Here is a 27928-nt window from a genome sequence, read left to right on the forward strand (position 1 = left end):
CATTCCCCATCAGTGTCCTTTCTTTGGGGTCGGGGAGGGCAGCCCACCACCTGCAAAAGATAAGAAACATGAAGGATGAGAAGGTGAGGGATGAGGAGGAGGTGAAGGGATGGGGTGAGGGTGGAGAAGGTGAGGGATGAGGAGGTGGGGGATGGGGGTGAGGGAAGAGGTCGAGGGAAGGAACTGTGGGAAGAGGTTGCAGGTTGCACATTTGTGATGTAGCCAGTTCAGCATTCCTCCAGGTGGTCCCCCGACAAGAGACCCCCCCACCCCCGCCAGAGCCCACACTTACTGCAGCCGGATGCGGGGAACGAATGAGCAGGTGCGGTGAGCCTCCTTTTACATGGGGAGGACCCCACAGGGCCTCAGCCTCCCCATCTGTTAAATGGTTTGGGGCAGAGTTTGCAAACTTCCCAGCAGAGGCACAGAGAGGGTGAGGAGAGGGAGGCATTCACCAGCCGCAGGAGACTTAAGTGGGGGACGCCAAGAATTCAGCCAGCAAGACACACATTGTGAAGAAATATTTAATGCGAAAAAAATATCAATATTTTAAATAGAGATAGGATCTGACACAGCCTGGGAGAAGCAACGAGGTGGTTGGCACAAGTGCAGCATCGGATCTTGTCTTTCCTTAACATTTTGGTATTTTGTTCATCCTGGATTATTTCTGCATTTATTTTGAATTTTTTAAATATTGCATTAACATAGTATTTATCTTGATGGCAAGGTTTTCTCTTTCTTTCTTTCTTTCTTTCTTTCTTTCTTTCTTTCTTTCTTCTTTCTTTCTTTCTTTTTTTCCTTTTTTCAGTGCCCCTTTAAGTTTTGGATTTGAGAAAAGCACCTTTCTTGCCTCCTCTGTCTTTGGGGCCACATGATGATGTCCTTGGGGGGAAGCATGCTCAGCCACCTTGCCCAGCCCACGCAGCAACGGCCAGACCTTCTGATTTCTCAAGAGGGCCTGGAAATCTAGACTTCTTTTTGTGAAATGCCCTGATTTTTAAATGTTACCAACGTACTTACATTTTTCAACAATTCTGGGGCCGCACTCCCCCCCCCCCGGGGGGGGGGCTGCCAGTTTGTGACCCTTGTGTAGAGACATGGGCTGGGGCCTCCAGGCGCCTGCAGTGGGGAGGTTCTTGCAGGGATGACAGGAGCCCCAGGGAGGGGAGGGGGGGCCCCTCAGCTGGAGGGCTGGAGGCTCAGATCACAGAATAGCAGCATATTGCACAAAGTTCTAGAAGTCCCGGAATCTGGTGGCTCCATCTTCCTGTGTTAAGAAATTCTCCCCTCCCTGTCTGTGCTTTTGCAGATGTACCATCCATTTCCCAACATCTTCAGGGGGAGTTATTAAAAATACACATTCCAGGGGTCCAGGGCCCACAGGATGCTTCAATCTGGGTGGGGGCCAGGGAACCTGCTTTTTCAGATCCGGGCGCAGGAGTTAGGAAGTTGAGAAGCCCTGGAAGTTATGAGACAGGTTTTGGGGAATGACCTTGGGTGTAACCTCCCTGAGACTCAGTTACCACCTCTGTAAAATGGGGACAATGGGATTTCGCCTCTTGGCGTTACGTAGAGGGCTCAGAATAAGGGCGCAGTTTCTGTTGTCCAGGTCAAGCGCTCTGTGAGGAAGGGACGTACTTCTCCCGCCAGGGAGGCCCAGGTGCTAGGCTTTTGGATTCGAATTCGCGGAGGGCCTCGCACCCCACTGACGTCACCGAGTCACCTCTGGAAATCTGCTTGTCGCGGGTGGTGGAGTCCACATCACAGCGGGCCAATGTGCCTATTAGCATAGCCCCGCCCCCACCACGCGGTTCCCCGCTCGCGGGTGGCCAGCGGCGATGCCACTCAGCGTCCCACCTCCTGGCCCCGCCCACGCTGCGAGCCCCGCCCCCTCGCCTGGGCGCAGCCTACCCCGCTGCCTGCCCCGCGCCCCGCCCCTCCCGGGGCCTCCCGCCGTCCGGGCTCCTGATTGGCCGCGCTGCCTGCCAGTGCCCGTCCCCCGGGCTCCGGCCCCGCCCCCGGAGGGAGCGGGCGCTTGCCGGCTAGGCGGCGGGTTCGGCTGCGCGGCGAGGCTGAGGCGGCCGCGGCGGCCAGAGCTCAGGTAAGGGCGCGTGCAGCCGCCGGCCGGGCCGGGGTCCGGCGGCCCTGCCTCGGGCTCGGGGGGCAGGGGCGTGGCCGGGGCGGAGGGCGGCCCTGGGCGGCCCGGGGCAGGCGCCCTGGAACGGCTCCGGTTTGGCTGTGGACCGAGTTGGGGGTCGCGGTCCGTGAGGAAGGGGCTGGAGTTGAGGGTCCCGGCCGGAGTCGGGGTCGCGGTCCGTGAGGAAGGGGCTGGAGTCGAGGGGCCCGGCCAGAGTCGGGGTCGCGGTCCGTGAGGAGGGGGTCGGAGTCGAGGGTCCCGGCCGGAGTCGGGGTCGCGGTCCGTGAGGAGGGGGTCGGAGTCGAGGGTCCCGGCCGGAGTCGGGGTCGCGGTCCTTGAGGAGGGGGTCGGAGTCGAGGGTCCCGGCCGGAGTCGGGGGTCGTGGTCCGTGAGGAGGGGGTCGGAGTCGAGGGTCCCGGCTGGAGTCGGGGGTCGTGGTCCGTGAGGAGGGGGTCGGAGTCGAGGGTCCCGGCCGGAGCCGGGGTCGCGGTCCGTGAGGAAGGGGCCGGAGTCGAGGGTCCCGGCCGGAGTCGGGGGTCGCGGTCCGTGAGGAAGGGGCCGGAGTCGAGGGTCCCGGCTGGAGTCGGGGTCGCGGTCCGTGAGGAAGGGGCCGGAGTCGAGGGTCCCGGCCGGAGTCGGGGGTCGCGGTCCGTGAGGAAGGGGCCGGAGTCGAGGGTCCCGGCCGGAGTCGGGGTCGCGGTCCGTGAGGAAGGGGCCGGAGTCGAGGGTCCCGGCCGGAGTCGGGGGTCGCGGTCCGTGAGGAAGGGGCCGGAGTCGAGGGTCCCGGCTGGAGTCGGGGGTCGCGGTCCGTGAGGAGGGGGTCGGAGTCGAGGGTCCCGGCCGGAGTCGGGGTCGCGGTCCTTGAGGAAGGGGCCGGAGTCGAGGGTCCCGGCCGGAGTCGGGGTCGCGGTCCGTGAGGAAGGGGCCGGAGTCGAGGGTCCCGGCCGGAGTCGGGGGTCGCGGTCCGTGAGGAAGGGGCCGGAGTCGAGGGTCCCGGCCGGAGTCGGGGTCGCGGTCCGTGAGGAAGGGGCTGGAGTCGAGGGTCCCGGCTGGAGTCGGGGGTCGTGGTCCGTGAGGAGGGGGTCGGAGTCGAGGGTCCCGGCCGGAGTCGGGGTCGCGGTCCGTGAGGAGGGGGTCGGAGTCGAGGGTCCCGGCTGGAGTCGGGGTCGCGGTCTGTGAGGAAGGGGCCGGAGTCGAGGGTCCCGGCTGGAGTCGGGGGTCGCGGTCCGTGAGGAGGGGGTCGGAGTCGAGGGTCCCGGCCGGAGTCGGGGTCGCGGTCCGTGAGGAGGGGGTCGGAGTCGAGGGTCCTGGCCGGAGTCGGGGGTCGTGGTCCGTGAGGAAGGGGCCGGAGTCGAGGGTCCCGGCCGGAGTCGGGGTCGTGGTCCGTGAGGAGGGGGCCGGAGTCGAGGGTCCCGGCTGGAGTCCGGGTCGCGGTCCGTGAGGAGGGGGCTGCGTCCCGGTCCCGGCCGGAGTCGGGGGCTCAGAGTCCGTAGGAAGGGGCTGAGGCTGTAGTTGGGGGTCTGGGCTGGGAATGGGGTAGGGGGGCAGGGGAGGGGCAGAGCTGGGCATCAGAGCTGGCAGGGGAGAGGGAATAGTGCTAGAGCTGCAGGTGGCGGTTATCTGAGGAGGGGCCAGGTGGGGGAGGACTTGAAAGTGGAGGGTGGCTGAGGAGGGGGCTGCAGGGGCGGGGGGAGGCGTGCAGCCAGCGGGGAGCTGGGGACCCAGGGGGGCGTGGGGGTGAGCTGGGAAAGGCGCACAGTGAGGCTCGATGGGCGGCAGGTGCGCCAGGCTACTTGGAGCAGGGGTGTGGGGGTGGATCCTAAGGGCTCTGGGGGCCCAGCTGTGGACACTGTGAAACCTGGTGCTGCTGTTTTGGGGGAAGGCAACTAGTCAGGAGGAAATGGGGGGGTCTTGGCTAGAAGTCAGTTGTAAGGATTGTGGAGGCCACTCGCCCCCCTGTTTTGGAGGGCTGATCATTTGGTGTCGGAGAGGGGTCTGCAGAAGCCCCTTGGCCACAGTGAGCTGGAGGAGGTGGGAGTCCAACACACTTTGGGAGGTCCGCTCCTAGGATGTAGGGTATAAGGAGACGGTCCTGGAAGCAGAAAGGTTTGTGTCCGTGACTGAATTTTTCAGGAGTTTTTGGGCTCAGGAACGAGGAACCCAGGTGGGAGTTTTGGGGGCCATAGTATTGAGACGTGTGGGTGGCACTTTGTTTTTCCTGGGGAGTGGGGGTTGCCGGGGGCTGGAAGGTGGGCGGGAGAAGACAGGTGTGATGAACAGCAGCTCAGAGGCTTTGATTGTTGCTGGGTGTCCCGGATGCAGAAACGCCAAGTTCACACACTTGTCCAGTTGGACGCCGAGCTCTTGCGGACATTAAGAGTGTAGTGAGCTCTGGACGGCGGGCCTGTGTGCTGCTGCGTGGCTGTGGCCTCGGTGCCTCTGGGGGAGTTGACTTTGCTCCTCGGTGAGAGGGGACTAAGAAGGCCATAGCAGGCACCTCATAGGGCTGCTGGGGGGGGGGTCAGATGAGGGAGTGCACGCACCTAGCACACTCCTGGCACATGGCAGGGGGACGTGAGACGTCGATAATAATGTTCTAAATTAAGGGTTTTTTTTTTTTTTTGGGAGGGGGGAAGGTGGGTGGGTAGAATTACTGGGTTGTCACAGAGGGTAGGGGAGGGGAGGAATCAGCTGGAGCTTGACTCCGGTCCTTCAGCCTTGGGGTGCACATGAGATCACCCCTGGAGCTTTAACAAAGAATCTCTTCAGGGGGTGGGGTGAAGTCCATATTATTAAAAGTAAGGGGAAAAAAAACAAAGGGTCTGAGACCAGGAAATTCTGAAGGCCTGTCCAGAAATAGGCACATTCACTTAGAGAATGTTGCATGGGTCATTCTGATTTAGGTGTACCCCCGGGCGCCATTCCAATGTGTACCCTAAGGGGACCCGTGTGCCGCAATTATATGCTCTTTAATTATATGAACTCTATAGCTGGAGCTCATATGATGGACTTGGGTCTCTCCGCTCAGCACTGCCAACATCGGGGTGTCTTGGGCACTGTGGGGTCTGAGAAGCATCCGTGGCCCCATGCACTCCATGCCAGCAGCACCCTGAGTTGTGATGGCCCGGACGTCCCCAGACCTTGCCCAGCGCTGGCTGGGTGCAGAATCACCCTGGTGGAAACCCGCTGTTTCAGGCAAAATGAGGTTCTTTTCCCCTTTGCAGACCATATCTCACCTTTGATCCTTAGGAAGGTCGGCCATTCAGATTTGGGGTTGCCTTTTATTTTTTTTTTTATTTTTTTTTATTTTTTATTTATTTTTTTTGGGGGGGTTGCCTTTTAAAAAAAAATTTTTTTTTAAGATTTTATTTATTTATTCATGAGAGACACACAGAGAGAGAAAGAGAGAGGCAGAGACATAGACAGAGGGAGAAGCAAGCTCCATGCAAGGAGCCTGATGTGGGACTCGATCCCTGGTCTCCAGGATCACACCCCAGGCTGCAGGCAGGGCCAAACCGCTGCGCCACCGGGGCTGCCCTGGGGTTGCCTTTTAAATCTAGAGTGCTCAGTTTGAGAGGAAGAATGTCTTTAGAAGATTTCAGAACCTGGCTTCCTTCTTGGTGGGTTTTCTGTGACTCTTGAACACACATTACAGTGATCTTATGCGTAGGATGAATTGATAAGTTCACAAGCATTGAAAGATGCCAAACTTCTAGATTCATTTTCCTGTTTTTAACCTATAGAGTGTGAGGGTTGCAGAGAGGTCAGAGTTGTTTGGAGAATCTGTCTTACTTAGGAAATATCCTGTGCTTGATGCCATTGTTTTCTGCTCTCATTTCATGCTTCGTAAAGCCCGTGGTCCTGTGGTTTGAAGGGAAGGATGGTGGAATATGAATGACCTAACACACAGGCTCAGCTTCGAATTTACTGAATGGACGCATTATTTTTGTACACTGTGTAGTAGAGTAAAAAGCTGCTTCTTCCGTTCAAGGTGTTGTTACAAATTTTCTCATTTGCATCTGGAGACCAAGAATAGTCTTTAAAATGGCACTTACTAGGTCATTACTATTCTTGAAGCCCTTTGTAGTTTCTTACAAAAGAGCCATTGTGCACGGCCTCCGTGACTTTGGAACTTTCTGGAGCTTTCTAGAGAGGATGGTTACCAGGACAGTTGCACCATTGCTGGGTGTCCATGCAGAGTTACTCCCTGCCTTCCTCTGTGCCCTGCAGTAGCAGCCAGCAGGTGACTGCCCTACTGGATCTTTGTCCTGGGGGAGGTTTGTCTTACGTCCGCTGGGTGCCCAGGGCCTCTAACGGCTGGCCTCTGCCATCCGAGGAGCCTCCCTCCGCTTCCTGCTGTTCTTTTCGACAATTGTGGGCCTGGCTTCCTGTTGCTCCTCTCTTGTGCCACCCTTCGGCCTGGCCTCTCTGGCTGCAGGGTCTGGAGAAAGTCATGGCCTAGTCGTCTAGCACACCTTGGAGACCAGGTCGAAGAGCTGAAGAGGTGAAATGGCTTGTCCCCGGGGGTGGTGGGGTGGTGGTGGGTGGCCTCCATTCTCCTCCTCGTCCACCCTGACAGCTGGCATGCAGGGGAGCTTCAGGCAACCCTGAGACTCTTCCAGAAATGGCTACTAGTTTTCCTTGAGAACTTTGTAAAGGGGAAGTTCTTACTGCTTTTCAATTTTTACGTTGAGGTATAATTTCCACGTCATAAAACTCAGCCATTTTCAGCATAGAGTTCAGTTTTGGGAGGAAGTTTATGGAGCTGTGCAAGCATCCCCATAAAACTTTAGGGCCGGGATGCCTGGGTGGCTCAGCAGTTGAGCATCTGCCTTTAGCTCAGGACGTGATCCCAGAGTTCTGAGATCGAATCCTGCTTCAGGCTCCCTGCATGGAGCCTGCTTCTCCCTCTGCCTGTGTCTCTGCCTCTCTCTCTCTATGTCTCTCATGAATAAATACATAAAATCTTTAATAAAAAAAAACTTTAGAGCCTTCCATTACTCATATAAGATCCCTATAACCATTAACCATCAGTCCCTGTCCCCCACTTCCTAGCCCCCAGCGCCCCACCCCGAACTCCCACCCCATCTGTGGACAAGCCCGTCCTGGATGTGTCACATACGTGGACTCACACACCATGGAGCCTCCTGTGTCTGGTTCCCTCCCTGAGTGTTGTGGGCTTGGGGTCTGTCCCCAGGGCGGCACGTGTCAGGGCCTCGCTTCTGTTTGTGGGTGAGTAATATTCCACCCTATGGATGGACATGCTTTGTTTCTCCATTCACCTGGCTGTGGATATCTGGATATCTGGATTGCCCCCACATCTTGGCAGTGAACAATCAAGCTGCTATTTCAGTGACTTTTTCCTGGCACTTTGTGGCCTGTTAAACCGAAGCTTGGGGGTGGCCCAGGTGTCAGCCCTCCAGGTTCTGCCTCTCTCTTTTTCACTTGAGTTAAGTGGTTCGTGGTCTCTGGCGCCACCCATCCTAGCTGGTTGGCCTCATGGCCTGCTCAGGTGGGAAGCTCCAACACGGCCAGAATCTACTCTGTAAGGCACAGATGTATTGTCATTTCCCTGCCACCTCTACCAACTCATCACCCACTTGACAGAGTCAAAATGCCTCCTGCAGCCTTGGGGGCACTGTGGGGGTGGGCCCCACCTCACCTTTCCACAGTGACCTTCACTTTGACTGCAGAACCCGCCCCTCCTGCCCCTCCCTGCCACCCGCTCAGCACAGGCCCCCTTTCCTGGATGGTGCGGTTTGCTTTCTCCTTTGTCTGAAGCCTGCCTGCCTGCCTTCCTTCCTTCCTTCCTCTCCCCAACAAAGGCTGCTTGTGTGCCTATTTTAAGCATCAGAGCGGGTGCCAGGCGCCGGGAGTGCCACGTGAATGAGATGCTTGTGTGCATGCGTGGGGAGGCGTGGAGATGGGGGACCCAGGTCCATTCTGTCCCTGGCCTGGCTCTCTGAGTAGGGTCCCTGGGGGTGGTGGAGACAGGCCATGAGCTCCACAGGTGCTGCAAGAAAAGCCTTCCGGGGGTGGAGAGATGGGGATCCTGTGTGTAGGATGGGCCAGAGATGAGCTTCGCACTGACAAGTTTGCCAGGGGACAGGTGGAGGTGAGCAGCACCTCTTGTGCGAGCCCCGAGGCAGGGCTGAATCTACCCTGTCATTTCACTCAGGGTCTCCCTCTCGGCACTGCTGACATTTGGGTCAGGTTCCTCCCCATGGGGCTGTCCTGGGCTCTCTTGGGGGCTGAGCAGCATCCCTGACCTCACCCACTCACTGCCAGGAGCACCCTCAGTCGTGACAAATACAGGTGTCCCCAGACACTGCCCAGTGTCCCTGGTGGGGGGCAAATCACCCCTGGCTGGGAAATATTGGGCTGAACTATTTCCTTTTTTTTTTTTTAAGGTTTTATTTATTTACTCATCACACACACACACACACACACACACACACACACACAGAGGCAGAGACACAGGCAGAGGGAGAAGCAGGCTGCATGCAAGGAGCCTGATGTGGGACTCGATCCCAGGACTGTAGGATCACGCCCTGAGCTAAAGGCAGGCACTAAACCACTGAGCCACCCAGGGATCCCCATGGGCTGAACTATTTCTAATCAGATTGTATGAATCTGTGATTGCATTAAAGTAAAAAGGCCTGTTTGGGTTTTTTTTTTAAATCAACTATTTTTTAGAGCATTTTAAGGTCCGTAACAAAATTGAGCAGAAGGGGTTTCCCATATACCCCTCCCGCCCCCCTGCCCAGGCTCTTGCATTATCAACATCCCCATGAGAGTGGGACATTTGTTATAGTCAGTGAACCTCCGAGGACACGTCTTGATCACCCAGTGTCCATAGATGACATTCAGACTCACTGTGGGTGTTGTATCATGGGTTGGGGCAAATGTATGAGGTCAAGCATCGCCATTATGGTATCACACAGAGTAGTTTCACTGCCATAAAAAATCCTCCACCAATTCATCTGCCCCCGCCTCCCCACCACTATTTTGTTTCTACGGACAAAGTGATAAGAATAGCTTAGTAACCTTGAGTTCCTTTTCGAAAAGATGTAACTCTGTAGGCTACGGAGGTTTTTTTTTTTTTAAATATTTTATTTATATATGAGAGACACGGGCAGGGGGAGAAGCAGGCTTCACACAGGGAGCCCGATGTGGGACTCGATCCCAGGACTCCAGGATCAGGCCCTGGGCCGAAGGCAGGCACTAAACTGCCAAGCCATCCAGGGATCCCTGGTTGTGGAGTTTTCTATGAATTATTCTCCCATGTTCTCCACTCCAAGAAACTGCACTGATGAATAGAAATAGGATTTGAACCTCATATGTATTTATATACGTTCGACCAGCCACATTCAAAAAAGCAATTAGGTGAAACTAATTTTAATGCTACATTTTACATAACTCACTATATCCAAAATACTGACATTTCAGCATGTCATCAATATGAAGAAGGTACAAATGAACTATTTTACTTTCTTTTGTATGAGGTCTTCAAAATCCAGTATGTATTTTACACTTATAGATTTTTACACCTCGGGATGAGCCACATTTCCTGTGCTCAGTGCCACATACTGGACATCACAGGTATAGGAAGTGAATAGGGGAAATTTTAGGAGAAAATCAGACCTCTAAAGGCATATGAGTGTAGATGAGTATTTGGACATGTTGTGAGTTGTTTTTAGAGCTACTAAAGTATCTGGTGGTTGAGAATGTGGATTGAGGGTCTTAGGAAGTCAGTTTTGGAAGATTTCCCTAGACTGTCCAGTCCAGGGGATGACAAACCATAGCCCTCAGGCCAAATCCAGCTCATTTTCTGTTTTTGTGTGGCCCTTGGGTTGAGAATGGTTTTTACATTTGAAGTGGTTTAAAAAAAATGAAAGGAAGCATAATATATCATGACATATGAAAATTATATAGAATTCAAGTTTCAGTGTCCACCAATAAAGTTTTATTGTCACAGAGCCACACACATTTGTTGACATGTTGCCTACAGTGGCTTTCAGACTACAACGCAATGAGACTGTAGCTTGCAAAGCCAAAAATACCAATTCCCTGGCTCCTATAGGAAAAGTTTGTCAACCCTGGTAGTCTAACTTGCGGGATTTACAGATGAGGAAACAGGCCAGGTTTTGTGGTTTTGTGGCAGTGCTGGGACTTGAACTTGGGATTCATAGTTCAGCTTTATCTGTTTGGTTTAGCACCAGTCTTGGGAGAGCAAGTGACGCTTCCCTTAAGAGAATTGCCTCTGATGCTCTCTTGCCGGGAGCTCATACCCCATAGCCTCCTGGTTGAGCAGAGGTTAATGATTTGGGGACAGATGCATAGGATGATTTTTCCCCCTAACGTCATGCCATACTTAGTGAGACTGATTATTTATTTTCTTTAGTGTCACGAGACGTAACAGCCAATCTTAGAAATAATGGGATCTTAGATTTGATGAACTACGGCATCCGATAGCTCCAAATAGATCCCATTTTTAAATGCCAATTATGTTTATTATCATGTTACTTAAAGATGCACGAACGTAAAACTGCATATAAATGTCTCATGCTCATGGCTTTTAGCTATAAACCAAAAAAGCATATCAAGTAAATAAAAATAAAACAGCAACACGATGGAACAGTGGTCTTCCAAACACATATTCAGACAGAAAATTTTGACGTCAGGCGATGAGTGGTTTTTTAGAATGATGTCCAGGAGTGACAGTTTGCCCGGAGCCAGGTTTGAACACCCATTCGGGTCACAGTGAATTTTGTTGTCTGGAGCCAAGGACGTTTCTCTGTTCAACACAGGCTCAGCTTAGAAACGCCTCTCTCTTTAGGCTGAGCACTAACAAGCCGTCATTCTTCAGGTAGGCTTAGCTTTAAAGATTTGAGGCCAGGATGAGAAACAGAAGGTTTGTTTTGTTTTTTTGTTTTGCCTTTTGGCAAACGGCTGCTCTGGGAACGTAGGGTTGTTTTAGTTGGCAACCAGAGGCGATGGGAGGAAATGGGGCTGGGGGGCTGTGTGGGTAGGCCAGACAGTCTTTGTTGTTTAAGAAACAGATTGGCACCCATCTCTGGGTCTGGGTCTTACCGTCTCTGGGTCTCACTGAAGGGCTCCAAGGGCCCTTCAGCTCTGTATGAAGGAAGCAAAGTCATGCCCACAGTGTTCACAAGCCTCAGACCCCTGGATGTGGGTTTGGGGCTCAAGAGGTCTGCTTCTGCCTCTGGTTCTCAATTTGACCAGATCCCCTCCTCTGTAGCTGAGAAGTGGGACAAAGGGTACGGTAAGTCTCCAAGGGGACCTCTGAGAAAGATGGTGCACTTAGTTCTGAGGCTGGGTTTTTTTTCTTTAATAAAATCTTCACTTTGGGCTAATTTTAGGTGTAAGGAAAGTCGTGAAAGCAGTGCAGAGAGTTCACATGTACCCCTCACAACCTCCATGCGAGCTAACATCCTGCATTCCCCTGGTGCCTTCACTGTTCTCAGAAATTAACCTGCACGCATGGCTGTTAACCAGAGGCCACGCATTGTTCAGAATCACTAGGTTTCCCCTAACGTCATTTTCTGCCCCAAGACCCTATGTTCCCCTAGGCCCTCTCAGGGCTGAGACAGCCTCTCTGATGTTCCTTGTCTTTTTGTCTAGTCTTGAGGACGCCTGGTTAGTAATTTTGCACAACGACTTCCAATCTGGGTTTGCCTGATGTTTCCTTGTGATCGGACCAGGGTTATGGGTTTTGGGGAAGAACATACAGTGGTAAGGACACATCACACCCGCATGACATCACCTGTTACCCTTGGTCACCTGTCACAGGTAGTGTTTGCCTCCCCACTCGGAGGTCAGAGGCCTGGATCTGTGTCCTTCCACCCTTCCTTCCTTCTGCCAAGGGGACCCCGGGGCCGAGGACAGCTCACTCTCCCATGCTGGATTCCTCACCCCGTCCTCCCAGCTTTGAGGTCCATCCTTACAGCTTGATGTAAACTTTCTCCTGGCTCCACTACCCCCAGCAGAGGCTGTGCTGGAGATAATTTGAGGGAGCTAGAAAATTATTGTCTTACATGTTGTGGCCATGGACACTGCAGGGGGGTGGAGAACCATTCCCTTCTGATTTGAAACACATGGGTGTCCCCCCCCCCCGCCCCCCCGCTGACCCAAACCCATGCATTACAAACCACTACTGGTGGCTTTGTGTAGGTACCACGTTTGAATAAAAGGAGGGGGAGCTTTAGATATGGGGGCAGAGTTGGGACACTTGTGGCCCAGGGCCAGATGCTGCCTGATGGTAGTGGTGTTCCTTTCTTCTGCACCCAACCGCCTGCTTCCCACAGGGTTATTGTGGGTCTCTGCTTACATGTTGATACTGTGTCTGGGGAAACAAAAGGTTGCTGGAATGCAGGCTGTTTTGTGGGGAGGTGTTTGGGTGTCCTTTGAAAGCGGAACTGGGCCTCAGAGGGAGGCTGCCCTGGAGGAAGGACGGGGTTCCCTCCAGCATCCTGTCCAGCCACCTGGGGCAGTGAGCAGCCTGGCCACACCAAGGCCTTTTCCTCAGTGGCCTCATCACGCTCAGCTACCAACCACGGGCTGTTGCCAGGTGCCAAGTATGTGGCCATCCCCTGTCAAGCCCCCTGCCTCCAGGGGGAGGAACCTGTCAGCTGTGGCCTGCACCATGGATCAAGCATCTGTCACACCAGACATCGTCCCCATTTACTTCTCCCTCTGTCACTACTCAGCCCAGTTTTAGTGTCCCACCCTGCTCCCCACACCCATTTCCTCCCAAATTACCCATAACATCAAAGTCACCACCTTAACCATTTCTTTCTTTTTTAATTTTTAGCTTTTTTTTTTAAAGATTTTATCTATTTATTCATAGAGACAGAGAGAGAGAGAGAGAGAGAGGCAGAGACACAGGCAGAGGGAGAAGCAGGCATCATACAGAGAGAGCCTGACGCGGGACTCATTGGGTCCCCAGGATCACGCCCCAGGCTGCAGGCGGCGCTAAACTGCTGCGCCACCGGGGGTGCCCTAATTTTTAGTTTTTTAAAAGATTTTATTTATTTATTTGACAGAGAGAGTGAGAGCATGCACACAAGCAGGGGGAGCAGCAGAGGAAGAGGGAGAAGTAAGCTCCCCATATAGGGCTCAATCCCAGGACCCTGGGATCATGACCTGAGCCGAAGGCAGATGCTCAACCACTGAGCCACCCAGATGCCCCCGTTTTAAATTAAAAAAAAAAAAAAAAGATTTAGTTATTTATTTTAGACGGAAAGCATTAGAGCTGCTGGGGAGAGGGGCAGAGGGAGAGAAACCCAAGCAGACTTCCCCGGGAGCCTGACGTAGGGCTCAGTCCTACAACCCTGAAATGGTGACCTGAGCCAAAACCAAGAGTTAGACAATTAACTGACTGAGCCACTCAGGTGCCCCTCAACTGTCTCTAAGTGCACAGCTTAGCGACATGAAGCACACTCACACTGTCAGGCAACCACCCCCACTACCTGTCTCCAGAACCTTCCATCTCCCCACACAGAGACATATCCCCATGAAGGACTGTCCCCATCTGCATCCCTCTCAGTCCCCTCTCCCACTCAACCCCCCGGCCCCATGAGCCCCCTTCCCGACCATGAGGAACCTGTCCTGGACGTGTCACACATGTGGGCTCACACACACTGTGTGGCTTTCTGTGTCTGGTTCCCTCCCTGCGTGTCATGTGCTGAAAGTCTGTCCACGTTCATATTTTATGGCTGAATAATATTCCATTGTGTGAATACATCACAGTCTTTATCCCTGCATCCATCGCTGGACACATGGGTTGCTTCCACTTTCTGGCTGTTGTGAATTGTGATCCTGTGAATGTGTGTGTACCAGCTTCTGTGTGGACAGATGTTCTCAGTTCTGGTGGATACCCAGGAGTGGCATCGTGGGGCCCATCACCTATTAAACTTACTGATTGTGCTTCTGTGCCCAGTGGGACTTTAGTCCATTTGCTGCTGCTTTCACAGTTCAGCCCTAGGGGCTTTGAAAGGATTTATGCTCTTCTGGCTGATTCCATTCATCGGCTCCCTACCCCCATCCTCATTTCTGCCTCGGAGCCTCGGTTGGCAGGTCCCTGCACCAGCCCGCCCGGGGCAGCTTTCTCTGCACGATTGATTTTTCTCCCTCGCCCCCCTGGGGTCCCACTCCTGTTTCCCTGGCCTGGAATGCCCTCTGCACCGGCACACCCCGCCCCTCCTGAGGCCACCTCTTGGCCTCCCCCTGCTTTTACCTACCCCCACGTCCAGTGTTCTCCAGCTCCTGATGCTCTGAACCTGTGGGACCCCCAGCCACCTCTGTCTGCAGTCACCAGGGGGCCTGGCTCAGTTTTCTTTACACTGAGCTTTGTTTTTTGTTGGTTTGTGTCTTGCCCTCTCCCTCCTCCTTCTTAGGGTGACTAGCTGGCCACTCTTGTCTCACTTCACATTGCGTATGGTGATTTCCACCCAGGGCTGCGTTGACCCTGAAGTGCCCCTCTGAGGTCCTGTCTTCAGATGAGTACACTGAGGCTCAGAAAGGGGGAGCCAAGCCGGGAAGGGCCCCAGCCCCTGGGCTCCTCCACTTCGTAACTCTTCCTTGAGACAGTTCCTGCATTTTGCATAGGATTTTTGGGTCTCGGGGATGGACCACCACACTTCTTCTAGCAGTGGAATTGGCTCCCGGATACCTGGATCCTGGTATTAAAAATAATTGCTCTCAGGGTGTCTGGCTGTCTCAGTCAGTGGAGCATGCGACTTTTTTTTTTTTTTTAAGATTTTATTTATTCATGAGAGGCACACAGAGAGAGGCAGAGACACCTCAGGCCCCTCAGGGAGCCCGATGCAGGACTCGATCCCTGAACTCCAGGATCACGCCCTGAGCTGAAAGTAGAGCTCAACCGCTGAGCCATCCAGGCATCCCTTGATCTCAGGTTCTTAAGTTCAAGCACCATGTTGGGCATGGAGCATACTTAACATAAAAGTAAAAAAAAAATTAAAAAATTTTTGATCTCACATGAAAAGATGCTCAGTGTCATTTAGTTCTCAGGGAAATGTAAATCAAAACTGGAGTGAGACAGCATTTCACCCCACCAGGACGGCTGGCATCAAACTGACAGCAGTGGCAAGTGTTGTCACAGATGGGGAGAAATGGGAGCCCTCACAGGACTGGGGAAACATAAGGGGGGCAGCCACGGTGGAAGACGGTCCGGAGATTCCTCCAAAAATTAAACATGGAGCATCCTTCTTTTTTTTTTTTTTTCGGAGCATCCTTCTGACCCAGCAATTCCACTCGTGAATGTCCACACCGTGGTTAGACCCTGAACTCATGATGCTCAGGGAGGGAACTGGACACAGGAGGCCCCACGAGGTGTGAGTCTGCATGTGTGACATGTCCAGGATGGGCTTGTCCCCGGACGGGAACAGGGCTCGCAGGGACCGGGGGCTGGGGAGCGGGGAAGAGGGGGCGACAGATGATGGGGAAATGGTTGCTTTTTGGGGTGATAGAATGTTCTGGAACTAGATAGAGGTGATGGTTGCACAGCTCCGCGAATATACTAGATGCCTTTGAAATGTACACCTTGGTTAAAATTGTAAATTTTCTATTATATATATTTTATCAATGCCTGCCCCCCACTCCGAAAACACCTCTTGGTCTAAGTGGTCATATTCCAGAGCATGCAACCATTGATGGTTAAGGGCCGAGGGGGAATGACCCTGTTTTCTTCCCGAGAGCCCTCCCCTCCCTCTGCCTTAGGTCAACCCCAGTGAAGCCGTGATCACAGACACGTTCTCATTTTAAGTCATGTCCTTGTGAGTCTGGCACAAGGGCATGAATTCCTCTGCGTCTGGGGCTGCTGAACAGTCACACCCTTGACTTTAGTCTTGCCAGCTCTGGGCCTTAACTGGCTGCGTGTGCAGCTTAGGTGGGGAGGGCAGGCAGGTGCTCCCAGGCCTCTGGGAGAAAGCAGTGAGTAAGGTTAAGATGTGGCACTGCTGAGGAGGAGGGACCCGGGGAGTAAGAGGTGTATGTAAGAGGTGAAAGGTTGGGAATTACAGGGCTTTCTGGAACCTTCTGGAACATGGAGCACATGGTGGCACAGTGAGGCTTTGGGGTTGGAATTCCTGCTCAGCCCTGGATGACTTTTTCCCTGCGTGGTTTGAGCCTCTCTGTTGGTTTCCTCATGGGCAAAAACGAATAGGAATCACCACCCAGGACTGTCTTAAGGGTTGGGATGGTGTGTGAGGCGGTGACCCTGCTGCACTTGTGATGACTGTTCTATTGGTGCCGCGTGTGAACATTCACCTCATGGTGTGAGTTAATATTAACAACTGCCACCGCAGGTGTGGACCAAAGCAAGGGTGGGATCAGACCCAGTCCTGGTGACATGGCTGCTTTGGCCTAGGAGCTGGACTCATTTGGGAACCAGAGGGACTATCTTGGGAAGCTGTTGGTCCCTGGGTGGCCCTGGGCCGCATGTGGGATAGGATTCCATCGTGGTGGGTTGGACCTGACACCAGAGGCCACTCTAGGAGCTGAGGCTCTTAGCAGTGAGCCGCCATGAAGCTGGATGGGATTGGAGGTAAAGTTCAGAGGGCGCTACCTGCTGCCCTCGCCCCGCCATGCTGGACCCCTATCTGTGTTGCAGAAGGGGAAACTGAGGCACATGCATTTTATCTCCCCTGTCTCAGGTCAGGGCCTTGGTGGGAGCAGAGTAAGGAGTTGGTCTCAGTTCTGTTTGAGGCACTGTCCCCATGACAGGTGACGTGGGATACCCCAAGAGTGGCCAGGTTGCTGGAGGACCCAGGTGGACAACCCACCCACGTGTGATCACCGTGCTGTCCCTGGGCAGTTACGTTCTGTTGTTTCTCCATTATCTCTGTTCTGATTCAAGGCCCAAGCCCAGCAACGGATGGTGTGTGCCCTGAGACACAAGCGGCCAAAGTGGCTCCCACCTCAGGCCCAGTGGCCTCTGGTGCCACACATCCACCTCACATGTACGTTTTTCCAGCCACCCACCCCCTTTCCACTCAGAGCCACACGAAAGAGACTGGACCCCAGCCACACCATTTTCCGAAGGCTGCTGGCCCTGATGGTCGGATGCAGGTGGCCAAAGGTTAGAAATTTCTGGATGGGACAAGAGGGCTCCTGGTATCACGGTGACAGTTTGTGGGAGCGTGGCAGCACACAGGCCACCCTAGTTTCCATGGAGGGCAGTGTCCGGTCTTGCACTTGCTCTGGGAGTGGGTCTCAGGGCTGGGGGAAGCATTTGCATGCTGCAGTGGTGTCCCTCTGCCTGGCAGTGAGGGTGATGCTGGGACCTCCCTGTAGAGGCTGTGGAGGGCTCCAGGCTGACCCCTGTCAGGAGCGCACCATGCCAGGCCTGGCCCGCCCCCACCCCCAGCCCCCAGAAAGATGAAAAAAAGCAGAACCATTCATTGAGTAACCCCCCTAGGTGCCCGACGCCCTCATGGTCACCAAAGTTGTTGATCTAGCCCTTAAACCAGGACGGCCCCAAGTGTCCACAGTGGGCGGGGAGGGGGGAGAGACCCTGCTTCGAACATTGTTCCCAGTGCTCCAGGTCATGGGATAAGGACGCAGGAACTGCCATGTCGAGGAGAAAACCAGCCAACTCCAAAGCCTCCTCCAGCATTGAGGGGGCTCTGCTTCCAGGTTTCCTCACCTGTAAATGGGGAAGTGAGAATGCTTAGCTCAGAGTCATGGCAGCGATGAGATGCGATCGTTGCAGATGCTGTGAGCACCGCCACGTGCTCTGCTGGGCTTTCGGCGGCTTTGTTATCTTGCAGGTGCAATCCCCACTGTATACTCTGAGCCTTCGTGCTGGTCTTTCTCCTCCAGATGTGCTGCCTGGGAGCCAGGGCCTCCCCTCAGCACTGCTGACATTGGGGGCACTTCAGGCACTGTGTGCAGCATCCCTAGCCCCCACTCATTCAATACCAGTAGTCCCGTGTCCCCAGTCGAGACCACCCCAGATGTCCTCGGACACCACACAGGGTCTCCTGGGGGCAGGATTGCCCCTAGGTGGTTGTAAAGGGATCAAAGCCAAAAAAGATATGTTTGGGATTTGGGGCTGCTCTGAGATACCCAGTTGGCAGAGGAACACTTGGGGCCCACAGCTGGGCTTAGAGTGCTCGGGAGACGCACAGTAGAGTCCTGTCTCCAGGTGATATTCCTGGCCATCTTCCCTTGGGAAACTCTCCGTAGCACATATGGAAATGTAATTAAGTGGCCATTTTCCCCTCGGTGGTGATGACACAGATTTGGCTCTGTAATAAAGAAGAAGGAGTCCCTCTAGACCTGAGGGCCAGACTGAGCAGAGTCACACAACCCCCTCACCGCATCCCTGCACTGCTGACATGGGGGGGCAGCTCTTTCTCTGTGGGGCGTCCTGGGCCCTGCGGGGCTGAGCAGCATCCCTGGCCCCACCCCCTGGATGCCAGGAGTTCCCCATCGTGACAACCACAGATGACACAGCCTAATGTTCCCTGGGGGCAGAATTGTCCCGCTTCTCCCACTGAGAACCGTATGCAAGGAACACATGGTTTGTCCTTGTACCCTATAGGACCCCCGGGGAAGTGCTTTCCCAGCAGTTCTTTACACGTTGAGACCTGCACAGGAACCAGTTCAGGTCATGATGGTCCTTCAGAGCTGTTCTCAGGAGAGGGGCCAGGCATGCTGACATCTCTGGTCTCTAACCAGGCTTGTCTGGTCAATAATGTTTTCCCTGCAACTCTACCTCTGAGCTACCTCCCCTTCTCCTTGCTGGCCAGCATTTCCCGGTCTTTGCAGGGTAACACTAAATGTGGCCGCAGCACTTGCCCTTCCTTGTGTTCCCAGAGCCCTGGTGTCTCCTGAAAGCCACATTCTCATTCCTGAGATGGTTCAGAGGTTTAATTAGGCTTCTTCTGCGGCAGAGAGACCCTCTAGTCGCCACTCTGTATCTGTCCCCGAGAATGTGATCTGTTTTGGTTCGTTTACGAACACATCCAACTGTTAGGGTGGTTGGCACAGTTGGAAATATGTTTGAAGAATATAAAGCAGTTTGCAACCCCATAGCATTTCCCATGTGTTAAAACATTACCAATCCCAAGTGTGTAAAAATCTGGATTTTATCTATTCTAGTCTCAGCCAGAGGGGGAGGCGTTATTTGCAGTTCTGTTTTAAGAAAAGTAGTACGATATATATATAATGTATAGTGTTATTTCCTGAATCAGTTTTTCTTTTCGGTGGTATACAACGGAACAGCTTTCAAACTCCATAATGTAGAGAAACTGCCTGATGGAGTATGTGCTACTGAGTGAAAGAATCTGAGTTATGAACATCAGCTAAGGAAATCTGTGTTTTCTTCACCACCCCCAGATTCCACATCGAAGCAGGTGTCCTCCGCGTTGTCAGTCACCTTGGGAGAATTTGTAGCTCTAGCAGAGCTGCAGCTGTGAGTGCATTCAGGAGTGGGCTGCACTGCTCTCATATTTTCAGATATACAAATTTGAAGGTTTCAAATAAATTTCATATTTTTAAAAAATATTTATTTGACAGAGAGAGTGAGAGAGAGAAAGAGCACAAACGGGAAAAGGCAGAGGGAGAGGGAGAAGCAGACTCCTCTGCTGAGCAGGGAGCCCGACGTGGGGCTCCATCCCGGACCCCATGATCATGACCGACTGAGCCCCCCAGGTGCCCCATAAATTTCAGGTTTTTGTCTTTTTTTTCCCCAAAGACTTTATTTTAGAGACACACAGAGAGAGAAAGTGAGAGAGAGAGAGAAAGAGCGAGCACGAGCAGGGAGGAGGAGCAGTATAAAATGGGATAAACTTTCTCAACAATGACTTAGTAGTATGTTTTCAAGAACTTTAAAAATATTTATTGCTGGGGGATCCCTTGGTGTCTCAGGGGTTAAGCGCCTGCCTTCGGCCCTGGGCGTGATCCTGGAGTCCTGGGATCGAGTCCCACATCAGGCTCCCTGCATGGAGCCTGCCTCCCTCTCTGCCTGTGTCTCTGCCTCTCTCTCTATCTCTGTGTCTCTCATGAATAAATAAAATCTTTAAAAAAAAATTTATTGCTCTCTGATCCCATAATGCCATCTCTAAAAATGTAGACTAAGAAAGTAATTAGAGGTGGGCATAAAGATGTTCGCTTAGCATTACTTGTAAAGTAGAAATTGGGAACAGTCTAAATACCCAATCAAAATGCCGATAATTGGGACATGTAGGTGTCTCAGTCAGTTAGGTGTCTGACTTTGGCTCGGTAGTGATCTCAGCCCTAAGACAGGCTCCCTGTTCAGTGGGGAGGCTGCTGCTCCCTCTCTCTCTTCTCTTCCTCCCTGCTCATGCTCTCTCTCTCTTTCTCTCTCTCTCTCTTCCTCTCTCTCTCTCAAAAGATAAGCAAAATCTTTTTTAAAAAGGAAAAAACAAGAAAACACCAAACATTAATGATAGAAACATTAAATAAAACTGTCGGGGAAAAATATCTAGTTTTTCCCTTACAACTAAGAAGCTACTTACTGAGGTCAAAAGCTCAGAGTTAAAAATGTCAAGTTTGCTTTTTTAGGAAGAGTGTGGCCAACATCCAGTAAGTTATGTGTGGAGGTGTTCTGTATGGTGCCTGCTTTTTGTGGGGGCACTAGGCTCCTTCTTTGTGTGGTAGTAGGTGGAATTGCTTGCACATTGACTGCATGTGATTGTACCACTCCCTACTGGGAATCAGATTCCTGGAGCTGAGCTCCACATGGACTCGATCTCTCCATGGACTCAATTTTCATGGAATAGACTTTTTAAAAAAATATTTTATTTTTAAGTAATCTCTGCACCCAACATGGGGCTTGAATTCATGACCCCAAGATCAAGAGTCACATGTTTTGTTTTGTGTTTTGTTTTTAAGATTTTACTTATTTATTTGAGAGAGAGAGAGAGCAAGTGGTGGAGAGGGGCAGAGGGAGAAAGAGAGGGAAGCAGACTCCCCGCTGAGCAGGAAGCCTGATGTGGAGCTTGGTCCCAAGACCCCTGGATCATGACCTGAGCCAAAGGCAGATTCTTAACTGACTGAGCCACCCAGAGAACCCCATGGAACAAACTCTATTTTATTTTTTTAAGATTTTATTTATTTGAAAGAGAGACAGAGAGCATGCATGAGAGTGAGCAAGAGCAGGGGGAGGAGGAGGGAGAAGCAGACTCCCCACTGAGCAGGGAGCCCAATATGGGGCTTGATTCCAGGACCCTGGGATCATGACCTGAGCCTGAGGCAGATGCTTAAACAACTGAGCCCCCTAGGTGCCCCTGGAACAGACTTTAAAGCACAGGTTGGGCTGTGCACTTGAACTGAAATAATGTCCTCATGTTTCCTATGGGGGAGTCCATAGCTGCCACTTTGTTTGGTTTTATAGCTTGCATGCCATCTTCTATCCCCAACTGTGGCTAGTTCTTTCTGTCTACATTGGTCTGTCATATTGGTCTACATTGATGGTTGCCTTTGTTTTTCCCTCCTAATCATGAGGCTTTCTCAGATTTCCCATTCCCCTGCCTCCTTTCTCTGGGGAAGTAATCTTTAACATATCACTTATTCAGTGGTCATTTAGATTACATTTTCTGAGTTTGAATTCTTCCTTTTCCTCATAGTGGCTTTGGGCAGTCTCTCTTTCTTTCTTTCTTTCTTTCTTTCTTTCTTTCTTTCTTTCTTTCTTTCTCTCTTTCTTTCTTCCCTCCTTCCTTCCTTTCTTTCTTTTTATGATTTTATTTATTAATGAGAGACACAGAGAGAGGCAGAGATATAGGCAGAGTGAGAAGCAGGCTTCCCGCAGGGAGCCCGATATGGGACTCTATCCCAGGACCTTGGGATCACATCTTGAGCCAAAGACAGATGCTCAACCAGTGAATTACCCAAGAGTCCCTATTTTATGTTTTCTTTAGCTGAAAAGAAAATACCCAAACAAATGGAGTGGTTCCTGACCTTGCAGCCATATTGGTATGAAGGTGAAGTGGCGTTAGGCTCCTCATGGCCCAGCTTAGACAGCAGCTGCAGTCACTATTACCACTTGGGAGCAGTGCCCCCTGATGTGATTTGAGGCCCTTGCTGGCTGGGAGGCTGCTGGGGGCCAGGGACCTCAGTGCCCCCTCTGTGCCATGAAGGGCTGTACACAAATCCCCCAAAGGGCTCCCCACCTTCTAACCATTTTTGCCATTGTTCTCCTACTGGGTCTCCTGGTTCATAGACTGAACTCTGTTCACCCACCTGGGAGCTTGACCATCCCAGCAGTTTTTTCAATTTCTAAAAAAATTATCATGGCTATATATTTATATTTATTGAGGACAAATTGAGTTTGGAACACAAATGGAGACTTTAAGAACAAGTTATAAGGCAATCATGAACATCTTGCAGTGTGTTACAGCAATACACCTAGTTTGTACTTTGCAAACCTTTAAAATAAACATGTGATGTAGTTTTGAATTTGCATAAAAGTTGCAAAGACAGTATGGAGAGTTTCCACATAGCCCACACCCAATGTTCCCTGGTATTAGCATCTTACCTTAGTGTGGTACATTTGTCACAATTGTTGAACCAATATCAACACATCATGATTAACTAAAGTCCATACTTTATTTAGATTTCCTTATTCTTTCATCTCCTGGAAAATGTCCCTTTTCTGCCCGAAGACCCTACTCAGGATCCCACATGACATTCAGTTGTCGTGTCTCCTTAGGTCCCACTGGGCTGAGACTGTTTCTCTGACTTTCCTTGCCTTTCATGCCTGGTCAGTCATGCAGAGGACAGGTCAGGAGCTTTGCAGAACATCCCAGATCTGGGTTTGTCTGGTACTTTCTCGCAATCAGACTAGGGTTGTGGTTTGGGGTAAGAACACACAGAGGGGCACATGCTGTCCACAGCTAGTATTGACCTTGATCCCCTGGCTGAGCCAGAACCCAGTGGTTTTAAACTTTGAATTACTGCCAACATTTAAAAATCCGGAGATTTTATGATGAAAGACCTCCCAGCCCCTCAGGATACTTGGAAGAGCTGACTACATTGGGCACTTCCCATGTGGTGACAGAGCTAGGCTGGGAACTGTGCCCCCTTCCAGCGAGCCAAGTGTCATTTTTCCAGGATCCCACATTGTCACCGCCTGCCTGCCCTGGAGCCCATCTCACACTTGGGACCCCAGGATGGCCACTGGAGCATGGCATACATCCTCCTACCCCCGCTGTGGTCCTCCACCCTTGCAGGGGGGAATATCCTCATGCACAGCTCATTCCCATACAGAGCCCCCCAGGAAGTAGCTGTAAGTCAGGAAAGTGTGTTGCAATTCAGGGGAGCACTTTGTGGTTAGTGTGAAGGACATGGCCAGCCACTCCTGGCCGTGGGAGGCTCAGAGCCACCGGCATCCAGGGCAGACAGAGAGGTGGTCTGAGGCCTCCTTCTTCCCGACTGTCATCACTGTCGACCATGCCTGGGTCTCGGGCTTCTGGCTCCAGAGGTGGGAGACAAGGTGGTTTTAAGCTGCGTGGTCTGTGGTCATTTGTTACGGCCACCCAGGGAAATGCATACAGTTGGCGAGGCTCAGATCAGAAGTACACAAGCTTTGGAAAACAGATGGAGCCCCCAGCTGACCGCATGTTTGGGACTTGATGGGCATGGAATGTCTCAAGGTGTCAGGGTTGCTGCACCGGAGTTGTTTTGTGGCACCACGGAGATCCCCTGGTTTAGCCTCTGAGTGTTGGGTGGAGTCAAACCCAGCGTGTACATCCAGGAGTTACTGTTAGAGAGCAAGCAGATTCCATACTATATTTGCCACTGGCCAAAATCTGGGGACATTTTTCATTATCACAGCTGAAATGGTCCTGGCATCGAGTGGGTGGAGCCTGGGATGCCGCTCAGTCCTCCGGAGTGCCCAGGACACCCCCCTGGAGAGTGACCGGCCCCCAGTACCCAAGGTGGGCGGGGAGGGGAGGAGAAAGTGTGGAGCAAGGTGACCTTCAGATTCTGGAACCTTCAGTGGGTCTCAGCACCAGGACCCAGAGCTGTGCCAAGGCAGCTGGAACTCTGGGAGCGTGAGTGGGGCAGCAGTGCTTATCCTCACGCAGCATGGTCTGGTCTACCCTTTGGAGGCTGCAGGCATGACCTGCACAGTCAGGCGAACACCAGAGCTCGGAGCAGAAGCCTCTGCTGTGTCCCACGTGAGCGCAGGGTCGAGGGGACAGCACAGCCCACACACCAGGGCCGCACCTCTGAGGCAGATGGGCTGGCGTGCTGCCAGCTGCCACTCACCCGACAGTCCTGGCACGCCTACGATGACATGCACTCCTTGGAAGGCAGACAGGGAGGGGCAGACCCTCTTGTGGCCTAGGAGGGGAGCCAGGGGACAGACCCTCAGGGCTGAACCGAGCAGAACCAGGCCAGATTTGCTTAACTTCCAGGGAGGCTTCCTGTGTGGTGTGTGCCATTCCTCCAACAAAATATCCACCGTGCACCTCCGCTGAGAGTCTGAGAAGGAAACCCTGCAGGGCCTTGAAGTGGTGATGTGGGATCTCTCTGTGGGGAGTCAACAGACTTTCTGTAAAGGGCCAGAGGGTAAGTATTTTCAGCTTTGCAGGCCAGAGGTCTTTGTTGCAGTTCCTGGGTTCTGCCTTTGTAGGTACAGATGTGCCATAGATGATGTATATGTGAATGGGCATGGCTGTGTTTGAATAAAACTTTATTTATGAAGTGAGTGGTGGGCCAGATTTGGCCTCGGTCTCAGATAGAACAGCACTGCCTCCTTCCCAATTCAGAGGCCTCTCCCTATTAAAAGTGGGATTTGACACATGATGATCTCTTTCTTCTCAGGCTGGTTTCATCTCTCTGAGCCTCAGTTTCTCCATCTGTAGAGCAGAGATAATTTTACTTCTTATGGGTTGTATGTAGATTGTTAGATATTGTAGGTTGGTAGTTCTCATCTGGGGTGATTCTGCCCGCAGGGGACACTGGGTGATGTCTGGGGACGCCTGTTGGTCATCACACTGGGCATGCTCCTGGCATGGAGGGGGTGGGTGGGGTAGGGATGCTGCTCAGCTCTCCCAGTGCCCGGCACCCCGCACCCCCACCCCCGCCTACAGAGAACGAACCAGCCCTGAATGTCTGTGGGCCCGACCGGGAGAGACCCTGGTATAGATGACAGTGTCTAATCAGGTAACTTGCAAAGACCAGCATGCCACATTCTATTAGTTGTCTTTCTTTCTTTGGCCCACAGCTTCCCTTTTACTTTCCAGAATTCTCCATCCATAAAACCTTTGCCTTCTTCCGGGCCCCTGTACTGGCTCACCCTCGCAGGCCTCTGAGTGAATGTGCCGCGTGGCCTGGCTCTGCCTGAGATATCTCAGAAGCTTGCTCAGCAGGACCCTGCGGTGGGGTGGATCTGCTGTGGCTGCCCCGGTGGGGGTGGGGGAGACTGCTCAGCCACCTGTCTTCCCCCGCCCCCTGTTCCTGTCAGAAGAGCAAATTTCCCCTGTTGATTAGCATATCCTGTTTTTAGCGGCTTTCTCTTCTAGGTTTTATATAACCGTGTCATTATTAGGCGCTGTCACAGGGACTTAATGGTCCCTCACACTTTGAAGCGTTCCCTGGCATCAGCAGCTAATTGCTCGTCGTCACTCTTCTTTTCTCTCTTTCAGGAAACTTTCATTTTAGAATAGTTTGAGATCCCTAGAGAAATTGGGAAGGCAGTACAGAGTTCCCATGTAGCCCACACCCAGGTCCCCTGCAGTTGACATCTTACCTCAGGGTGGTACCTTTGTCACAGATAATACACCCATATCCGTATGTCACTATTTTTTTTATTTTTTAAATATTTTATTTATTTATTCATGAGAGACACAGAGAGAGAAAGAGGGAGGCAGAGACATAGGCAGAGGGAGAAGCAGGCTCCATGCAGGGGGCCCAACGTGGGACTCGATCCCGGGACTCCAGGATCATGCCCTGGGGTAAAGGCAGACGCTCAACCACTGAGCCACCCAGGCGTCCCTCTGTATGTTATTTTTTTTTTTTAATTTTATTTATTTATGATAGCACACAGAGAGAGAGAGAGAGAGAGAGGCAGAGACACAGGCAGAGGGAGAAGCAGGCTGCATGCACCGGGAGCCTGATGTGGGACTCGATCCCGGGTCTCCAGGATCACGCCCTGGGCCAAAGACAGGCGCCAAACCGCTGCGCCACCCAGGGATCCCCTCCCTCTGTATGTTATTAACCCAACTCCATACTTCAGATTTCTCTGCTTTCCCCCTAATACTCTTTTTCTGCCCCAGAACTTCATCCAGGACCCCACACCACATTCACTGGTCATGTCTCAGGCCCCATGGGGACTGTGGCAGTCTCTCAGACCTTTGTGTACATACATTGTGCCCTGCTCTGGGGGTGGGTCATGAAGGGTGTTGCTGGTGGCAATTGCGCTCACCAGGTCTAGACATTTTGGGTGCCCTTTGCAGCCAAGGCTCACTAGCCAGTTGATAAAGGTGAGGTATTTACTACAAGTCGGGTGATGGATTTTTTTTCAAGGTGACAGGAAAGCAACAGCCCTCTTATTAATTTAAAAGTGGCACCTCTTCAGTTGTGAGTGTTCTGTGTCACAGAATGGTCTGAGATAATTTTGCTGAGTGACAGGCTGGGGCAGTGTGGAGTTTTTCCATGTGACCCAGGCAGGGTCTAGTTTTGGGATGAGATTGGAACACTCTCCCTGCAGTGGTGCCTGGATATGAGCATTTGTGGCTAAAATAGTGCCATGTTTTAATAGACTGTCTTCTGTTCCAGGGGTCACAAGCTACAGCCTGTGGGCCGAAAGCGGGCCTCCTGCCTTTGTAAATAAAGTTTTTTTTTTTTTTGTAAATAAAGTTTTATTGGCAGATGGCCGCACCTGTTTGTCTACTACCATCAGGTCTGTAGTAGTAGTGACGACAGAGACCACCTGACTCACAAAGCCAAAAGTATTTACCATGTGGCCCTTCGCCGGAACATGTTGCTGGGCCCTGGTCTTGTCAACAAAGCTGGAAGCACAGGCTCTGAGTAATGAAGTTGTGGTGTATGACTTACCGTATGACACATAGTATATGACACAGAAGCTCTGATGATAAAGCAGTCGTGCCCCATTAACAATGTCAGGCGCCAATGGAAACATCTTATAGATGCTCAGTTATTTATTTTCTTTAAGAATTTTATTTATTTGTTTGAGAGAGAGAGGGAGTGAGCACAAGCACAGGGGAGGGGAAGAGGGGGACAGAGAAGCAGACTGCCTGCTGAGCAGAGCTTGCCGCTCCATCCCCAGACCCCGGGATCATGACCTGAGCGGAAGGCAGATGCTTCACCAACTGAGCCACCCAGGCACCCCCAGATGTTCAGCTGTTTAGTCTGGAGAGCACTCGTGGGATAGATGCTCCCATCGTCTCTGTGTTACAGATTTGGAAACTGAGGCACAGGGGAGTCCGTGAGCTGGGAAGTTAGGACAGTGCGCCACAGCGTTGCCCCTGGGATGTAAGAATTTGTGTCCCCACCCACCCCCTACCGTGGGACTCTTTGTCACCATTTTAATTCTGAGTGGAGAAAGAAATGTTTCTACATTTTCTTTTCTTTTCTTTTCTTTTCTTTTCTTTTCTTTTCTTTTCTTTTCTTTTCTTTTCTTTTCTTTTCTTTTTTTTCTTTTCTTTTCTTTTTTCTTTCTTTTCTTTTTTCTTTCTTTCTTTCTCTCTCTCTCTCTCTCTCTCTCTCTCGTCAGAGATTGGTTCTCTCCCAAATCAGTTGCCTGTCCATCCA

At 52.2% G+C, this 27928-nt stretch overlaps 1 protein-coding gene across 1 annotated transcript in view; it reads left to right on the forward strand.

The window, feature by feature from the left end:
* The first annotated feature begins 1999 nt into the window (after window positions 1-1999).
* Window positions 2000-27928, forward strand: part of GNG7 (G protein subunit gamma 7) — a 124346-nt gene continuing 98417 nt past the window's right edge. Inside the window, exon 1 of the mRNA XM_077860599.1 lies at window positions 2000-2101. The gene's annotated coding sequence lies outside the window, so the exon portion shown is untranslated. The remainder of the gene's footprint in view (window positions 2102-27928) is intronic.

This window comes from Canis aureus, chromosome 19, assembly GCF_053574225.1.
Source record: "Canis aureus isolate CA01 chromosome 19, VMU_Caureus_v.1.0, whole genome shotgun sequence".
NCBI classification, from domain to species: Eukaryota; Metazoa; Chordata; class Mammalia; order Carnivora; family Canidae; genus Canis; species Canis aureus.